General features: G+C 34.1%; 1 non-coding gene and 1 pseudogene across 1 annotated transcript; one reads left to right on the plus strand and one right to left on the minus strand.

The window, feature by feature from the left end:
• The first annotated feature begins 719 nt into the window (after nt 1-719).
• On the plus strand, nt 720-5,556 carry LOC112095636 (annotated as a pseudogene).
• On the minus strand, nt 1,173-1,281 carry LOC112095938. Its single transcript, XR_002904098.1, has one exon. It is a non-coding gene; the product is annotated as a small nucleolar RNA R71 (small nucleolar RNA).
• Nucleotides 5,557-19,472: the final 13,916 nt, after the last annotated feature.

The raw sequence follows: 19,472 nt of genomic DNA on the forward strand, positions 1-19,472 counted from the left end.
TTCAACTGTTTCACTTTCATCCCAAATTGCTAATTCTAAACTTCTAAAAATTACAGTTTGACCATAAAATTGAAAATAATTTGCAATAGAATCCCTAGACGAAATTCCTCAAAATAATCAAGACTTGAATATACTTTGAACATATTTTGGACATATTTTGGACTTATTTTGGACATAACTAACTTTAACTACTAACTCTAATTACTAACTCTTAACTTACTAATTGCTAACTCCTAACTTTTATTTAATTTCAGTTATTTAATTTTCTGCATTTATTTAATTTCGTATTTATTTATTTTTGCTTTATTGGTGGGTTTAACCACCAAACTAACTACTAACTCTTAACTTTTATTTTCAGTTATTTAATTTTCATAATTTATTTAATTTTGTATTTTTTTATTGGTGGGTTCAACCACCATTTTTTTTCTTTTTTTTCTTTTGCATTTATTTTTTACTTAATTTATTGTTAATTGGTGGGTTCAACCACCATTTTTTTTAATTTTGCATTTATTGTTTTTACTTTATTGGTGGGTTCAACCACCAAAATTGTTATTTAATTTTCTTTTGTACACTTATATTATTTGCTTATTTATTTTTTTATTTTATTTTGTTATCAATTTGTGTAAATATTATCTTTATAACATAACCATTGCATGAGACGTTGGTCTCGATCTTCAAGTGGCAGGTTAATTCGTAAATCTCAATCTCCGCCACCAATCATGGATGAGAATCAAGGCGAAAACGTTTTGGGCGAACTTAACCCTCAAATTGATCAGGGAGACAACCAATCTCAACATGGGCATGATCAGAATCAACCAAGAACTCTGAGAGACTACATGAATCCAACCAGAACCGGAGCACCGTCGTGTATAGTATTTCCTCCAGAAGCATCTCGATTCAACTTTAAACCAGGTATTATCCAACTTTTACCAACATTTCATGGTTTAGAATCTGAGAATCCGTACTTGCATCTAAGAGATTTTGAGGAAGTTTGTAATACATACACAGACCAAAATTGTAGCATGAACATATAATTAGATTAAAGCTTTTTCCTTTTTCATTAAAAGATAAAGCTAAAACTTGGCTACAAAACCTTAGATCTGGATCAGTAAGAACTTGGAATAACATGCAAGAACAGTTTTTGAAAAAATTCTTTCCACCTCATAGAACAAATTCTTTTAAAAGGCAAATCACTTCTTTCACTCAAAAAAATGGAGAAACATTATACCAATGTTGGGATAGGTTTAAAGAGTTGCTTAACATATGTCCACATCATGGTTTTGAAACTTGGCGATTGGTCACTTACTTCTATGAGGGCTTAATGCCCCAAAGTAGACAGGTTGTTGAAATGATGTGTAATGGTGAATTTAGGGATAAAAATCCTGAAGATGCACTAGATGACCTTGACCAATTAGCTGAAAATGCACAACATTGGGATACTGTTGGAACTTTTGAATTGACAAATAAGCAACAATCATCTCCATCTAGTGGAGGAATCCATAACCTTAGGGAAGATCATGATTTACAAGCAAAATTTGCATCCCTAGTTAGGAAAGTTGAAGCTTTGGAGCATAAAGAGAGTGATCAAGTAAAATCTGTTCAAGAAATTGCATGTAACATATGTAATTCGAATGATCATTTCACTCAAGAGTGTCCCACTTTGCCTGCACTTAAAGAATGTCTAAATGATCAAGCTAATGTCATTAACACTTTCAATAAACCAAACCCATATTCACAGACTTATAATCCTGGTTGGAGAAATCATCCGAATTTCAGTTGGAGGAATAATAATAATGCACAATCTTCACAAGCACCACCTCCACAAAATTTTCAAAATCCTCAGCCTTATGCACCATATGTTCCACCACCCTGGAAAAATCTGGAAGACACAATGCATTCATTCATCAGAAAGCAAGATGCTATTAACAATCAAAATGCACAAACTTTTTCTGATTTGAAAGATACTCTTGCTAAAATTGCTTATGCACTCACCATTCAAGAAAAAGGAAAATTTCCAGCCCAACCACAACCAAATCCTAAAATTCAACAAAATCCACCCATAGACCAAGTCAAGTCAGTTATAATTCTTCGTAGTGGTAAGGTTGTTGATAGACCTATGCCTGAACCTTATGAAAATGATGAAAATTCAAAGGGTAAGGAAGGACTGAATGAACTTACACCTAGTGAAGAAATAACTAGTGTTCCACCTGAACCACCATTTCCGCATGCATTGAATAAACCAAAGAAATCAAACCACACTTCTAAAATTTATGAAATCTTTAAGCAAGTGAAAGTTAACATTCCTCTATTAGATGCAATCAAGCAGGTTCCTTCATATGCCAAATTTTTAAAGGACTTGTGCACTGTTAAGAGGAAACTGAAGGTAAGAAAGAGGGCTTTCATGGCCGAACAGGTAAGTACAATTCTGTCTACTAATAATAAGTTGAAATATAAAGATCCTGGTTGTCCTACCATTTCTTGTATTATTGGTAACCACAGAATTGAGCATGCTTTACTAGATCTTGGTGCTAGTGTTAATTTGCTTCCATATTCAGTTTATCTTCAACTTAATCTTGGTGAGTTAAAATCAACTTCAACTACACTTTTGCTAGCCGATAGATCAGTTAAAATACCAAAAGGAATAGTGGAAGATGTTTTAGTACATGTTGATAAATTTATTTATCCTATGGATTTTATTGTATTGGAAATTGAACTTGTTGTGAATAATTACAAACAAATTCCTGTAATTTTAGGTCGACCATTTTTAGCAACTGCTAATGCTTTGATTAATTGTAGGAATGGTTTAATGAATTTATCCTTTGGGAATATGACTTTGGAATTGAATGTTTTCAACATGTGCAGGCAACCTAATGATGAAAATGAGAATGAAGATGATACTGATGAACAAAAGGAATTGTTTGAATCTTGTATCAAGGAAAATATTCAAAAAGGGGATTTTTCTGAACTTTCTAATCTTTGTTTAGTTAATTCAATTGAGTCAAATAAGTAATTTGAACTTGATATTTCTAATATAAATTCGTTGCTTGATTCTGTGCAGACTTCACAAAATTATGATGACGAGCCAAAATTTGAGGAGCTTGGAAGTATTGAAAAGATAGAACAACAAGAAGCGCCTAAAATGGAATTGAAACATTTGCCTGAAGGATTGAAATATGCTTTTCTTGGAGAAGAACAAACTTATCATGTTGTGATTTCTTCTACTTTAACAAGCGACCAAGAAGGTAAGTTACTTACTGTTCTTAAAAAGCATAAAAATGCAATAGGATGGACTTTAAATGACATTAAAGGCATTAATCCCTTAATCTACACACATAGAATTAATTTGGAAGAAAATGCTAAAATATGTCAACAACCTCAAAGAAGATTAAACCCACACATGAAAGAGGTAGTCAAAACAGAAATCCTTAAATTACTTGATGTGGGAATTATCTACCCTATTTCTGATAGTAAGTGGGTAAGTCCTACACTAGTAGTGCCTAAAAAATCTGGAATCACTGTTGTTAAAAATGAAAAAGGTGAATTAATTCCAACACGAATTACATCTAGTTGGCGCATGTGCATTGATTATAGAAAATTAAATGAAGCCACTAGAAAAGATCATTTTCCATTACCATTCCTTGACCAAATCTTAGAAAGAGTAGCAGGACATCCCTACTACTGTTTTTTAGATGGATATTCAGGCTATTATCAAATTCCTATAGCACTTGATGATCAAGAAAGACCACATTTATATGTCCATTTGGAACATTTGCATTTAAACGAATGTCATTCGGGCTTTGTAATGCTCCTGCAACATTTCAAAGATGTATGTTAAGCATCTTTTGTGATATGGTTGAACATTGTTTAGAGGTCTTTATGGATGATTTGACTGTGTTTGGGAATTCTTTTGATGATTGCCTTGATAATTTGGAGAAAGTTTTAAAAAGATGTGTTGAAAAAGAACTAGTGTTGAATTGGGAAAAATGTCACTACATGGTTACTTCTTGAATTATTTTGGGTCATGTTGTTTCTATTAAAGGAATTGAAGTTGACAAAGCAAAAATCGAAGTCATATCTAAATTGCCACAACCAAAAACAGTTAGAGATGTGCGATCCTTTTTAGGACATGCAGGATTTTATAGGAGGTTTATAAAAAACTTTACTGCCATATCTAAACCACTTTGTAACCTCTTGTTAAAAGATGCACCGTTTGAATGGAATGATGATTGCCAAAAATCTTTTGAAAAAATAATTTATCTTTTAACATCTGCACCTATTATGCAATCTCGTGATTGGTCTTTGCCATTTGAATTAATGTGTGATGCAAGTGATTTTGCTGTTGGTGCTGTTTTAGGACAAAGAAGGAATGGTAAGCCTATTGTGATTTATTATGCGAGTAAGACTTTGGATAGTGCTCAAATGAATTATTCTACAACTGAAAAAGAATTACTTGCTGTGGTATTTGCATTAAACAAATTCCGTTCATATTTGCTTGGCTCTAAATCTGTTGTGTTTACTGACCATGCTGCTGTGAGATATTTGATGAGTAAACAGGATGCCAAACCGAGACTAATTCGTTGGATTTTGTTACTACAGGAATTTGACCTTACCATCAAAGATAAAAAGGGTGCTGAAAATGTTATTGCTGATCATCTATCAAGACTCACATCCGAATTCTGCAATGATATAACACCCATAAATGATTCTTTCCCTGATGAATTTTTATTTTCTGTTACTTCAATGCCATGGTATGCTAATATTGTTAATTTTCTTGTTACAGGTAAAATGCCTTTGCAATGGAATGCTCAAGAGAAGAAGAAATTTTTTGTTGAAGTAAAGAAATTTTATTGGGATGATCCTTATTTGTTCAAATATTGCCCAGATCAAATTTTTCGGCGATGTATTCCTGATAATGAGGTAAGTAGTGTCATTAATTTTTGTCATTCTGAAGCATGTGGTGGTCACTTTTCTTCAAGAAAAACTACTGCTAAAATTTTACAGTGTGGATTTTATTGGCCTACCATGTTTAAAGACACATATGAATTCTGTAAAAGTTGTGAAAAATGTCAAAAATTGGGATCAATTACAAAAAGAAACATGATGCCCTTAAATCCCATACTTGAAATTGAAATATTTGACTGTTGGGGAATTGATTTCATGGGTCCATTTCCATCATCTTTTGGATTTGTGTATATATTAGTTGCAGTTGATTATGTCTCAAAATAGATTGAAACAATTTCTTGTCGAAATAATGATAGTAAAACTGTGATTAAATTTTTAAGAGAAAACATTTTAAATCGATTTGGAATCCCTCGAGCCATTATCAGTGATGGAGGTAAGCATTTTTGTAATAAGTCATTTGAGTCTTTAATGAAGAAATATGGAATTACACATAAAATTGCTACCCCTTGTCATCCTCAAACAAATGGTCAAGTTGAATTAGCAAATAGGGAGATAAAACAAATTTTGGAAAAAACGGTTAACCCAAATCGAAAAGATTGGTCTCTTAGACTTAATGATGCACTTTGGGCTTACCGCACTGCATTTAAAACATAATTAGGAATGTCACCCTATCGGTTAATTTATGGTAAACCTTGTCATTTACCTGTTGAACTTGAACATAAATCACTTTGGGCTATTAAAGCTTTTAATTCAAATTTGGATGATGCTGGTAATGTGCGAAAATTGCAATTGAATGAACTTGAGGAATTAAGGAATGATGCATATCAAAATTCAAGAATTATTAAGGCAAGAACAAAACCATTTCATGATAAAAGAATTTTTCGAAAAACATTTTAGATTGGTCAAAAAGTGTTGCTTTATAATTCTCGTCTTCATTTATTTCCAGGAAAGTTAAAGTCAAAATGGAGTGACCCATTTGTTGTAAAAAATGTATATTCATATGGGGCCATAGAAATTGAGAATCCAAAGAACGGTGTCACATTTAAAGTTAATGGTCAAATATTAAAATCATATCTGGAACATTACCCACGTGACAAGGACACCGAAATTAATTTGGGTGACCCACCAGTTCTTGATTAAGTCTTTAATGATTTATTTTATTTTTTTTGTTTTGTTTTACTATTATTTTACCATTTCATTGTTTGATTTTTTTTTCTCTAGATTGATGCACTGTACATAGTTTTTTTTAACATTATTTTTCTTGTGTAAGCGTGTTTGTTTGACAGTTGTACATTCTCTCATCAATTTTCATTTTACATCATGAGCACCTCAATGAGAAAATTCCTGTTTGCACATCTTAAAAGATTTCTGTGTATAAAATTTCACTTAAGAGGCCTGATACAAAGCTGTAAATCACATCCACTTTGGGATCTACAACCACCAGAATTCGTGTCCTATGTTGAGGATCTAGAGGGACAACTCAGAACAGTAGAGAGTGGCATATATGAATTTCAAATGGAGCTTGAGGTTAACTCAATGAGAGGATGAATGTAAGTTCATTTTCCTTTTATATTGTGTGCTTCTTTTTGCTCGCTTTCACGCTTGATTTGATTTTGCAGATTTGATTTTGGTGTGTTTTGATTTATTTTCCTATATAAATGGCGGATAACGGTACTCCGTGACTTCTTAAGTCGGTATCTTCAGTTTCCCACAATAACTGAAACCCCAAGATCAAACATGGAAGAAATACAACATAAACTCCATAAGCATTTTCCCTCTCTCCCTCAGAATGCCCTCAGGAAAATTTACAAAGCTCGTTGTGAATGACTGCGTTTGTTAATGATCAATGGCATTCCTTCTGACATTCGTTGGTTAATTGAAGCAAAGGTCTGATTAGCAGGTGAGTTTTCTGGTCAATTTGTTTCTTACATGCCTGGTTTTGGTAAAAGTACGTTTGCTAAGAAAAGGAGAGCTAAACGACTTGGCTTAAAATGTCATAACTGTGTAAGACTTGGTTGCAAACGACCGGATTGTAAATCTTTAGGAATGGTTTCTGATACTTGTGAAGATAAAATTAAATTCGTTAAAGATGGCATGAGTAAAGAATCGTTGGATGATATCTTAAGATCTCTTGAGATGCATCGAAGCAGATTTGTGCAATGTGAGATTTACAATGTGGATACTATTCCAAAAACAAAGTGCACAGTTTAGTCTTGGGAATCTGACTCAAAAAGACCCTGTTTGTCAGTTTATAAGAAAACTGGATGGGAAGCTGATCCTCGACCCATAGAGGGCGTTCAAGCCGTTACTGGACGTAAAACCAGAGGAAGATGTGAGCCACAATCACAACTACCAGTAAATATCCTTTCACTTCACTGTTATTTTACTTTACTATTATTTTATCATTTGCATTATTGCATTTAGCGATGTGATTTTGTATTTAATAAATATTTGGTTTCTTTTACTGTTTGCTTTTTCTAATCATTACTTTTTTTTTACTGTTTGTTTTTGAATTATTGAGCCACGTGCTTTCCTCGTCATTTGACAAATATGCCAACCCATTTACAGCTATTTCTCATTATTTATGTCACCAAGATCTTTAAATATGAGCTCATTTTTCAAAGACTCACAACTTGTTTTTGAAAAATTAGTCCAATGGCAGCATCTTCGAGTAAACAATTCAAAAATATTTGTGTGCTTTCTGGGTTTCACTATGGAAGGTACAAAGAGTTCGTTCAGGCAGTTGTAGATCTTGGTCGTGTCATAGCAGAGAGGAAACTGCATCTTGTATATGGAGGAGGTGAACGAGGGTTATCAAGACTTGTCTCAGAAGCTGTTTTTACCAGAGGAAGCCAAGTACTCGGCATTATCCCAAAATCCATGAAACCGCTAGTGTGCATGTCTGGCCCACCAATTGGAGAAGAATTAGTGGTATCAAGTATGCAACAGAGAATATCTGAAATGATGAATCATGCTGATGCTTTTATTTTCTTGCCAGGAGATCTTGCAACTTTTGAGGCACTAATTACATTTGCATCTTAGGCCCACTTGAACATTCATTAAAAACCCATCGGTTTGTTAAATGTTAATAATTTTTATGACGGCTTGCTAACTTTTATTAACCATGCAATAAAGAATCATTTTGTTCCACATTCTGTAAAAAAACTTTTTATCTCTGCTTCTACTGCTAATGAGTTGATCTTTTACAAGCTTATACACCAGAGCCAGATCCACAGACTGTTGCACTGAATTGGTCGACTAATGATGGTAACGGTAGCAGTAGCAGTAATAAGAAGTGCGATTTAGATTTAACTCTCCGTTTGTAAATATTTTCTGTTGTAGTGGTCATGTGATGTCTTCTACACTCTTTCTCTTTCCTTTTAAAACATTGAGGACAATGTCTTTTTCAGGTGGGGGGGAGGGAATAGTTGATAATTGTGGAATGTCTTAGTCCTGGTTATGTGTTTACAAAAAAAAAAAAAAAAACAAAAACAAATTTTTTTTTTTTTTCTGTAAAGACTAACTTAGGACAAATTTGAGTCAAAGATGACAGGATATAGAGAATGTAGTCTCTCTAGAAACGCATCTTCTTAATCTTAAGGGTGTTGTTAAAAAAAAAAGACTTTTTCTTCATCTTTGTTAGCTGCTTTTAAGCTTCTGCATCAAGTTCAGGTGAGATCTCCTCTTCTTCTTCTTTTATTATTCTCTTTTATTTTTATTTATTTTTTTTCTTTTTGCATATCTGTAAAATTATAAAATGTTAAGATAATGTTTAGATTATGTTGTGGGGTGGGGATAATTTACGTATGTTTTAAATATGTGTGTTGTTTTTCTCTTTTCTCTTTTCTTTTCTTGTTAAAAAAAATAAAAAAAATTGTTTTTTTGTCTAGAATGGCCGTGTAAAGAGTCACGACTTTTGAGACGCATCCTAATAGTCTTGTTGTATTATATTTTGATTTTGAGATTCATAGTAAGTTGTTTTTGTTCCATTTTCTTTGAATTACTCAAATTTGTGAACTCTCCACTTGGTTATTAAGTTATTTAATTATTTACTCATTTAACAGGTATTATTGAATCATTCTTCACACACACACTATGACACATACTAGTGGGTTGTAAGTTAAAGTTTTACAGCATTTAGTTCTTTTGATTTTTTAGGAATAGTATCTAAGGTAGTAGAAAACGTATTTTCTAAAAAAAAAATCAAAAAAAAAGAAGAAAAAATGTTTTTTATTTTGTTATATCTAGAAACCCGAGTAATTAAGTTCGTAGTGGTGTTTCAACACCTAGTGCCCTAAGGTCAACTAGTCTGGAAGTCACTGGCCTAATGCTCGCTACATGGGTAATAGATATATTGTTTGTTTATTAGAAACCCGAGTAATTAAGTCTGTAGGGGTGTTTCAACACCTAGTGCCCTAAGACTAACTGGTCTGGGAGTCACTGACTTAAAGCTCGCTACACGGGTTAGAAATGTAATATTTAAAAAAAAAAATATGAGTGAATAATCTATTGCCTAAAGATATAATTTCTAATGAATTTTGGAACGAAAATGTTGTTTTTCTTTTAATGAAGCCCCATAAGTATTGTGTTAATTACTTGAGCACAAAAGAAGGTTTGATGATATTCTGGATAATGAGTGAACATCAATATGGTAAAGGAATTTGGGAGAGTTCATTTATTTGGTAATTTAGAGGATAGATGAACAACTATTAACTTGCATGTGAATTTTATAAATCTTAATTTAATATAACGCTTTAATTGCTAGAGGGCTAGCAATAAGCTGGTTGGGGGGTGTGATTAGTATTAAAAATTATTTAATTATCAAGCGATAATATGTTATTTTATGCTTATGTTATAATTTATATTCGTGTTTATGTAATATATTATGAATTATTAATTATGCTTTAAATATATTTAATTTTGTGTATTTTTATGTGTTTATTAGGAAAAATATTAATTTCACGTACTTCGAGGCTCCAAACAGATAAACGGAGGTCAAATTTGGATTTCGGAGGTTCGAAAACCTTAAGATCAGTCAAGATCGGCTTAAAATTGGGCTTGTGTAAAAAAAATTGACTTTTCCTGTTGACCGAGCACTGATTGGATGATGAAATGAGCTTACAATAGATATGAGTGTATGAGATAGCTGGCAATCTTGATCAAATCTCAACCGTTCATGATTCAATGGCCATGATTGTGCCACGTGGCAATGGTTGGTGAAGCAAGTTGGAGGATCCGAATCTTTGTATTCGGGTCGACCCGATCCACCCATTAACCCGCCAAATCTCAACCGTTCTTTGGGCAAATCGGACGAGTCAAATGATGCCATGTGTGATGTTGACTTTTGAAGTTTGACAGCCATTGGATCTTGATCTAAGGGTTGTGAGGAGCACATGCATGAAGCCTATGATGAACCGCAAAGCACTGGATTATGAATTTATTTTTCTATAAATAGAGCCTCATTTTTATGTTTTAATCATCTCTCTACAACTCTCTTCTTCTCAAATTCTCTCAATCTCCTTGTAATCTTGATTTCCAGGTGTGCTTTTAATATTTTGTATAATTATTTTCATTAATAAAATTAGTTTTATTTCCAATTTTAGTTGTTTTTATTTCTTTTAATTATAAGTAATTCAATTTTACTACTTCTTTTTATTTTAATTATGCTTAATTAAATAATATTAGTTAGGGGAAGGTGAAACTCTTAAGAAATAAATATGATTTAATCAAATTCTATGTTTAATTTTATAAATTAAATTATTTTCTATTTAATTTTATACATGTTTTATATTTTGAAAATTTGATTTATTGTAGACAAACAAATGAATTTGGCACAATAAATTCTTAAGATCTTAATATAAGGCTTGGTGAAATGGTATTTTGACTTATTGTAGACAAATTAAATTTTGGCACAATAAATACTTAATCCATCATAAATTTAAAAGGAAAATAATAATAATTTTTATAATTAATCTTTTGGGTAATAAATCTAAAACAAATTGGCAAAAAGAATTTATTAAGTTTTATTTATTTCTAAGAGTGGATCCATAACCCTAACTAGTTCAATTCCATAGTTTCATTTAAATTAAGTTGTTTATATTCAAGTTTTAATTTCAATTTTTAGATAAAATAAAATAAACTAATTAAATTTTTTCTCTGTGGATCGACCTCGGACTCACCGAGTTATAATACAACAAGACACTCTTATACTTGGGAGTTAAAATTTACTTTTAAGTTGTGTCACTTAGGGTTATGGGAGAGAAAAAGTATCCATTTATAGGGGATCTTAAGAAACCCTATTTAATAAGGAAAAATAACCCTTTTTCAAAACTATCTCATAAATAACCTCTATGTAGAATTAGTACCCCTTTCTTAATAAGGGTTATAGGCCACCCATAATTCTCAATGAAAGCCCAATTTCCATAATTTAATATGTATGGGAATTTGTGGCGTTACAATTTCTCCCCTCCTAACAAAAATTTCGTCATCGAAATTAAAAGGTTACCTTATGCATGGAAGAGTTGAGGATACTTCTCCAACATTTCTGATTCTCGCTCCCAAGTGGCTTCCTCAATAGAATGATTCATCCATCATACCTTCACTAGGGAAATAACTCTATTCCTTAATACTTGTTCGTTTCGATCGACAATCTCAATAGGTTGTTCCTCATACGACATGTCTTCAGTTATCTGAATCGGTTGATTGTCTAACACATGTGAAGGGTCTGCAATGTACTTTCTTAACACAGACACATGAAATACATTGTGAAGCCTAGACAAACTTGGTGGTAAAGCTATGCGATAGTCCACCGGACCAATTCTCTCTAAAATCTCAAATGGTCCAATAAATCTAGGGCTAAGCTTCCCTTTCTTCCCGAACCGAAACACCCCTTTCCATGGCGATCCTTTCAAGAAAACAAAATCTCCTTTTTCAAATTCCAACTCACGTCTACGACGATCTGCATAACTCTTCTGTCTGCTCTGAGCTGTTTGAAGACGTCCTCTAATCAACTTGATTTTATCAACAGTAATCTGTATTAATTCTGGACCCAAAAGTTTTCTTTCACCAACTTCATCCCAGCAAATTGGGGACCTACACTTTCTTCCATATAATGCCTCAAATGGTGCCATGCCAATACTCGAATGGAAGCTATTGTTATAAGCAAATTCGATCAACATTAGGTGCTCTTCCCAACCACCACTCAAGTCTAGCACACAAGCCCGAAGCATATCCTCAAGGGTTTGAATAGTCCTTTCGAATTGTCCATCTGTCTGTGGATGAAAAGCAGTGCTAAATCTCAATTTCATCCCCAACTCTTTATGTAAGCTAGCCCAAAATCTTGAAGTGAATAATTGATCTCTATCAGACACTATTGACACTGGAACTCCATGAAGCCTTACTATCTCCTTAATGAACAACTTAATTAGTTGCCCTACATTGTCTGCACTCTTCCTTGCCAAGAAATGAGCTGATTTCATCAATCGATCAACAATTACCCAAATGCAATCACATCCCCTCCTAGAACGAGGTAATCCAGAAACGAAATCCATTGTTATGTGTTCCCATTTCCACTGAGGAATAGGAAGCGTTTGTAAAGTTCCTGCTGGTCTTTGATGTTCAATCTTTACTTGTTGGTAGACTAAACATCGAGACACAAAAGCAGCAATATCTCTCTTCATATTCCTCCACCAAAAACTTTGCTTTAGATCACGATACATCTTAGTACTACCAGGATGCATACTGTAAGATGATTCATGTGCTTCTCTTAAGATCTCTGCCTTCAACTCTTCCTCTGCTGGCACGTATAGTCTTTGCCCCAACCATAATGCATCTCCATTATCAAGTCTAAATCCGGGCTTATGTCATTTGCTCACATCTTCACGGATTTTATTGAGTTCTATGTCGTTCTGTTGAGCTACCTTAACTTTATCAATTAGAGTGGGTTGGACTATTAAATTAGCTAACAAGTCTACTTGCCCATGAGCAACTACCTCAATCCCACATCTCCTCAAGTCCTTTACCAAAGGTGATTGCATGGTGATAAGATGAGCCATGCAACCAGATGATTTCCTACTCAAGGCATCTGCTACCACGTTTGCCTTACTTGGATGGTAATTAATAGAACAATCAAAATCCCTTACCAACTCCAACCATCTTCTCTGCCTCAAATTCAATTCCTTTTGAGTAAACAAGTACTTCGAACTCTTATGATCGGTGAAGATCTCACAAGTCTCCCCATACAAATAGTGTCTCCAGATTTTTAGAGCAAACACTATAGCAACCAATTCCAAATCGGGAGTTGGATAGTTTTGTTCATGATTCTTTAGCTGCCTAGAAGCATATGCTATAACCTTACCATGCTGCATTAAAACGCAACCCAAACCTTTTCTAGAAGCATCACTGTAAATCACAAAACCTCCACCTTCAGAAGGGAGAGTTAAAATGGGGGCAGTCACCAAATGACTCTTGAGCTCTTGAAAGCTCTTTTCACATGCCTCATCCTAATTGAACTTCACAGTCTTCTTAGTTAAATTAGTCAATGGTGCTGCTATGCTAGAAAATCCTTTGACAAATCGCCTATAATAACCTGCCAATCCTAAGAAACTCCTTACTTCAGTCACACTAGAAGGCCTTTCCCAATTCACAATTACCTCCACTTTGGCTGGATCTGCTGAAATACCATCCTTCGTCACTATATGTCCCAAAAACATCACACGATCAAGCCAAAACTCACATTTCTTAAATTTTCCATACAACTTCTTCTCCCGCAATGTTTCTAATACAATCCTCAGGTGCGTCTCATGCTCCTCCTTACTCTTAGAGTAAATCAATATGTCATCAATAAAGATAATGACAAACTGGTCAAGATAAGGTTGGAAGATCCTATTCATCAAATCCATGAACGCTGCAGGAGCATTAGTTAATCCAAAAGGCATAACTAAGAACTCATAGTGTCCATAACGAGTTCGAAAAGCTGTCTTCGATACATCCTCACTTCTTATTTTCAATTGATGGTAGCCAGATCGTAAATCAATTTTAGAGAATACCACTGCACCTTGTAATTGATCAAAGAGGTCATCAATTCGAGGAAGAGGGTATTTATTCTTGACAGTAACCATATTCAACTGCCAGTAGTCAATACACAACCCCATTGAACCATCTTTCTTCTTTACGAACAAAACGGGAGCACCCCAAGGCGACACACTAGGACGGATGAAGCCCTTATCTAGTAACTCTTGTAGCTGGACCTTTAGTTCTTTTAACTCAATGGGTGCCATCCGATATGGCGCCCTGGATGTAGGTGTAGTACTGGGGACTAATTCTATAGTAAACTCAACCTCTCGATCTGGGGGTAGTCCAGGAAGATCTTCCGGAAATACATCAATAAACTCCCTTACAATAGGTATGTCTTCAAGGCACGCCCCATCGAGATGGTCAGCAACTATATACGCTAAAAATCCTTCACACCCCTTCTTTAGCATTTTCATTGCCTTAACCATAGAAATCAAAGCTTTATGACTCTTATGATTCCCTTGAAAATGAAATTCTTCCTCGCCAGGTAGGTGAAAAATAATTTCCTTAGCAAAACAATCTATTGAAACATGGTAAGGTCCTAACCAATCCATCCCCAAAATCAAATCAAAATCGTGCATCTCTAAAGGTAGGAGATCCACAAGGAATTCTCTATCACGCAATCTGATCACACATGACTTATAGACATGATCTATTAACTGGCAATCCCCCATAGTGGTACTAATTGTCACGTGAACATCCAGTGGTGTGATAGGCACATCAGCATAATGGGCAAACACACAAGATACAAATGAATATGTAGCACCAGGATCAAAAAGAACTTTGGCTTCTCTAGAGAATAAGGACAATGTACCTAATACTACATCATTGGACACCTCAGCATCTTTTTCTATCGGTGCAAAAACACGCCCTTGCACCCTCGGTTTCTTCCTCTGCCCTTCGTTAGTCGGAGTATTTGTAGTCTCGTTACGTCTCTTTGGGCAATCCATAATCCTATGCCCAGATTCTCCACAAGCAAAACAAGCTCCAGTTTTCCAATGGCATTCACCAGGGTGCCTCCTTTCACAATGTCGACAAATGGGGTAGTTTCTCTGAGCGGTGTCATCAGGAATACCCTTATTATCCCATTTGTTACCTCCACCATTATACTTATGGGAGTGAGTGCCCTGCCTATAAGAACTTCCATTTCGCGGTCCACCTTGTCGATTCTTCTTATTTCTCTGATCCCTTGTAACTTGAGCTTCAAGAATATCCTTCTCCGCAAGAATTACTCGATCCACCAAATCGGCATAATTGTTAATCTTAAGGATGGTCAATTGCCCTTTAATGTTAGGACGTAACCCTTCTAGGAACTTCATACACTTACTACCCTCATTAGCAACCAAGGTAGGAGCAAAACGAGAGAGGGCAGTAAATTGTTCCTCATACTCCGCAACAGACTTTGTTCCTTGAGTCAACCTTAGGAAATCAGCCTCCATAAGTAGGCTTGCAGAGTGCAAGCGTGCAGAGTACTAAATAAGTAGTATAACTAAGAAAATTTGTTATTGTAAACAAGAGCAAAAAGTAGTATAACTAAGATCTTTGACAAGAACTCCTCCTAAGATAAATTGTTCGGTTCTGTCAATTTCTATCCATCTCTTATTCTTAAGACTTTTCATACCCATATTGTCCTTCTTCATGTCTACAAAACAAATGTAATCGATTTAATTAGACAATCTAATTAAACCGTAAAAGAAAGTCTACAGAATCCTAACCTAGTTGCTCTGATACCACAATTGTAACACCCAAAATCTAACACGTGCGGAGCACGTGAAGAAGGAGGTTACTCACAAATCATAATCTTAACTCATAAGTTTCAGACTGAAATACCTCCAATTCTTATTCAAATAAATCCACAAATTCAAAAGTCTAATACTAAATAATCTCTCCCAAGGACATAAAATACTAACAAAAGTCTCAAACTCTAAATTACACGTTTATAATAGAAATAACTAAATACAAACACGAGTCTATTCCTCCTCTTGTTCAAATAGCAACGGAAACAGAAAATTACTAACTCCAAAGCTAAGCGCCCCTCTCAAAGAAACTTAATCTGCAAAAAGTAATGACGAGGGGTGAGCCGTCAACTCGGTAAGTAAAGCCATTTCTAACATACTAGGCTTATCGATATAAAAAAATATTGCAAGCCTTCTTTTGTTTAAAACATATATCATAATCCATAAATTTCATAAAACGATATATCACGATAACATAACATAAATTCTTAATAATTCAGAATATTCAAAAGCATATTTACTTACGAAGCAAATCATATAATACGTATACAGAAAACAAAAGGTTAGCTCTTGTCACATAGTGTCACCTATAGTCCCGGTGACCCGACTAGAAACAGAATAGAATATCGTGTGCACACTCAGAATAGAAACCCAGTATTGGTCCAGACAGATATATTGTATATTACGATCAGAATCAGAATAACTATGGACAATGAGCCAAAACATTAGGAATCTCATACAATCATCAATAATCGAAATCATACATGGGTACAAAACATTCGTATCAGATTTATAAAAGTCCATAACAATAATTTAGGCTTGCATACATTTTAAAGATAAAATCATAAAAGGTTGTCATGTCATAAAATCATTTACATATTAAAAAGCATTTATAAAATACTTTGTTAAAAAGAATTTAGGTTTGAAAACATTTACATAAAACTAATTTTGTTATCAAAATCAATTAATCCTTTAAGTAGTATAAAAACATTTATACTTATAATAATAATATCAAAATACTTATACATATCTAGTACATTAGGAATGAAGTTACTTACCTCGACAAATGAATGAATAAACACACCTCTAAGCTTCTAAGAGCCTCAATCACCTTCAATACCTTAAAAAAATACAAGATATGACAATCAATAACTTATTCTAAGAATCTGATTTTCTAATTCATACCCGTACAGGTCTGATTCTCAGAATTTTAACTCTTAATCTAGGCCTCAGAATGATATAATATCCTATGGAACTATTCCGGACATCCATGAGTACCCCATGTAAAATTTACAAGAGGATCCAATATCATAAACATTTTAAAAACTATTTACTTCTCAGCAAATTCGAAACTGTTTTCACATAATCTAAACCAAATAGAACGGGTTCCGTGATTTTTATAAAATAAAATACTAATCAAAAAATTATGAAATTAAAACTGGAAATCCTAGACACATATATTAACATAAATATAAACTTTCAGAATTTTCTGAGTTCAGTTGGTGGTACAAATAGTCTTGTGAATCTGATCACAATACTGGAATCACAGTTTTCCAGTGCAGTGGTTTCTATTTCGAAAATACATATAAAATTGAAAACAAAGTCGAATTTAATGAAATAAAATTTAATCAAGAAGCCCTACATGTCTAGGTTCCAGAAATATAAATTTTATAAGAAAATTCGTTCAGAAAATATAGGTTTAAATTCGAGATACTCATGCTATCCAGAATTATCCTGTGCTTAATACGTCAAGGATTGATTAACTAAACTCATAATCCTAAACAAAGCCTAAATATATTCTAAATCATGCATTATGATCTATAACCTTCTAGAATCGTGCCAATATAAACCCTAGCTAGATAGAGTGATTAGAAATCTGTTGAGAACAGGGAGAATAACTTACCTGTCGCTTTGATTCTCTCCTAAACAAAGGCTTGAATCCTAAGATTTGGGTAGGAGCATAAAGAGCAGCAGAGAAGAAGAATAAACGTTGTGAACTTAGGGTTATGGGAGAGAAAAAGTATTCATTTATAGGGGATCTTAAGAAACCCTATTTAATAAGGAAAAATAACCCTTTTTCAAAACTATCTCATAAATAACCTCTATGTATAATTAGTACCCCTTTCTTAATAAGGGTTATAGGCCACCCATAATTCTCAATGAAAGCCCAATTTCCATAATTTAATATGTATGGGAATTTGTGGCGTTACACTTTGCTCTTTTGTTTCGATGACCACACTTGCCAAGTACCTCTCACATCCTCCATTTAATAGTCTGGCTGCTTTTAAGGCAAAAATGACAGACATTTTGTTCTCTTTGCATTATCCTTTAAATGTAAATGATTCTTTTTATGGTGGTTGAAAAGTTACCTTATTTTTCTTGCAATCTATCTTGCCATAGTGCTTTGATAGCCAATCTATGCCAAGAATTACATCATAGTCATGCATCTCGAGAATTATTAGGTCAACACATTGTGTATTACCACTAATGCTGACCTCACATGCATTAACTAATTGTCCCAAGTTTAATATTTCACCCAATGGTACCATGACACTAAAAGGCCTATTTATTGTGTTAGGGACATTTTTCGATTTTCCTAATAAATGCTGGTAAGGCAAATGAATTTATAGTTCATGAGTCTATTAGCACATGTGCACGAGTTTTGGAAATAGATAGTTCACCTGCTATTACTGAGGGGTTTCCTTTTGCATCCGTCTAGGTGAGTGTGAATACTTGAGCATTAGTCTTTTCTTGTTGCATACCATTTTCTGGGCAGTCCTTGATGAAGTGTCCTTCATTTCCACATTTGAAACATGTTTTGGTATTTGCTCGACATTCCCCAGGGTGAGTTATGCTGCATTGATTGAACTTTGGCTTTTGTGGGACTTCCTTCTGATGATTCTTTGGGCGTTTGCTTTTGTTTTGATCTTGGACCACTGGCATTTCCTTTGTTTTATTATTATTTGAGTGTTGTCTTTCTTTTCCTTTATTTCTTCATTTTTCTTCTTTATTTTCTTCATCTGCTTGCTCAATTACCAAGGCTCGATCAATGAGTTCGTTGAAGGAAGCATCATGAACTGCAGCCACCTTTAAGTCTTTTGCGAGATCTTTGCGCAATCCTTGCATAAAGTGGTCCTTTTTCAAGTCTTCCATTGCAACCATATGTGGCGCATATTGAGAGAGCTCATCAACTTTTTAGATGTATTCTAGCACAGACATCCTTCCTTGTTGTAAATAAGCAAACTCTCTTTTTTTGGCTAAGAGAACTGTCTCTGAAAAGTATTTGTTATAGAAGTGCTCTTTAAATTCCACCCATTGTATCGTTGCTTCATTATAAATTTGTTTGATAGAGTTCCACCAGTATTTCGTCGCTCCTCGTAGCATAAAGGAGATACAAGTGACATTTTCTTCTTGTGGCACTTTGACTACTCTATCATTCTTTCTATGGTTCGCAACCATTGGTCTGTTGCGATAGGATCTACACCTCCTTTGAAAGTGGGTCGATTTAATATTCTAAATTCGCTCTTTGCATTGTTCATTGCCTTAGCATTTTCATTCATTCTAACTTCCCTTTCCAAAAGTCGTGCCATAATATATGTAAGTCAATCAATTGCATATTGCTCCGCTGAAGTTCCTTTTACCCTTCTGCTTCTGTTAACCCTAGCGCTTGGCATCTCAATGAGTTTTTAATCTAGTTTCTACGTGTTAAACAAATCAAAAGTAAGATTTTCCTAATTATCTTAATTTCAAATTTTAACTAAA

This window comes from Citrus clementina, unplaced genomic scaffold (assembly GCF_000493195.1).
Source record: "Citrus clementina cultivar Clemenules unplaced genomic scaffold, Citrus_clementina_v1.0 scaffold_1, whole genome shotgun sequence".
Lineage (NCBI taxonomy): Eukaryota > Viridiplantae > Streptophyta > Magnoliopsida > Sapindales > Rutaceae > Citrus > Citrus x clementina.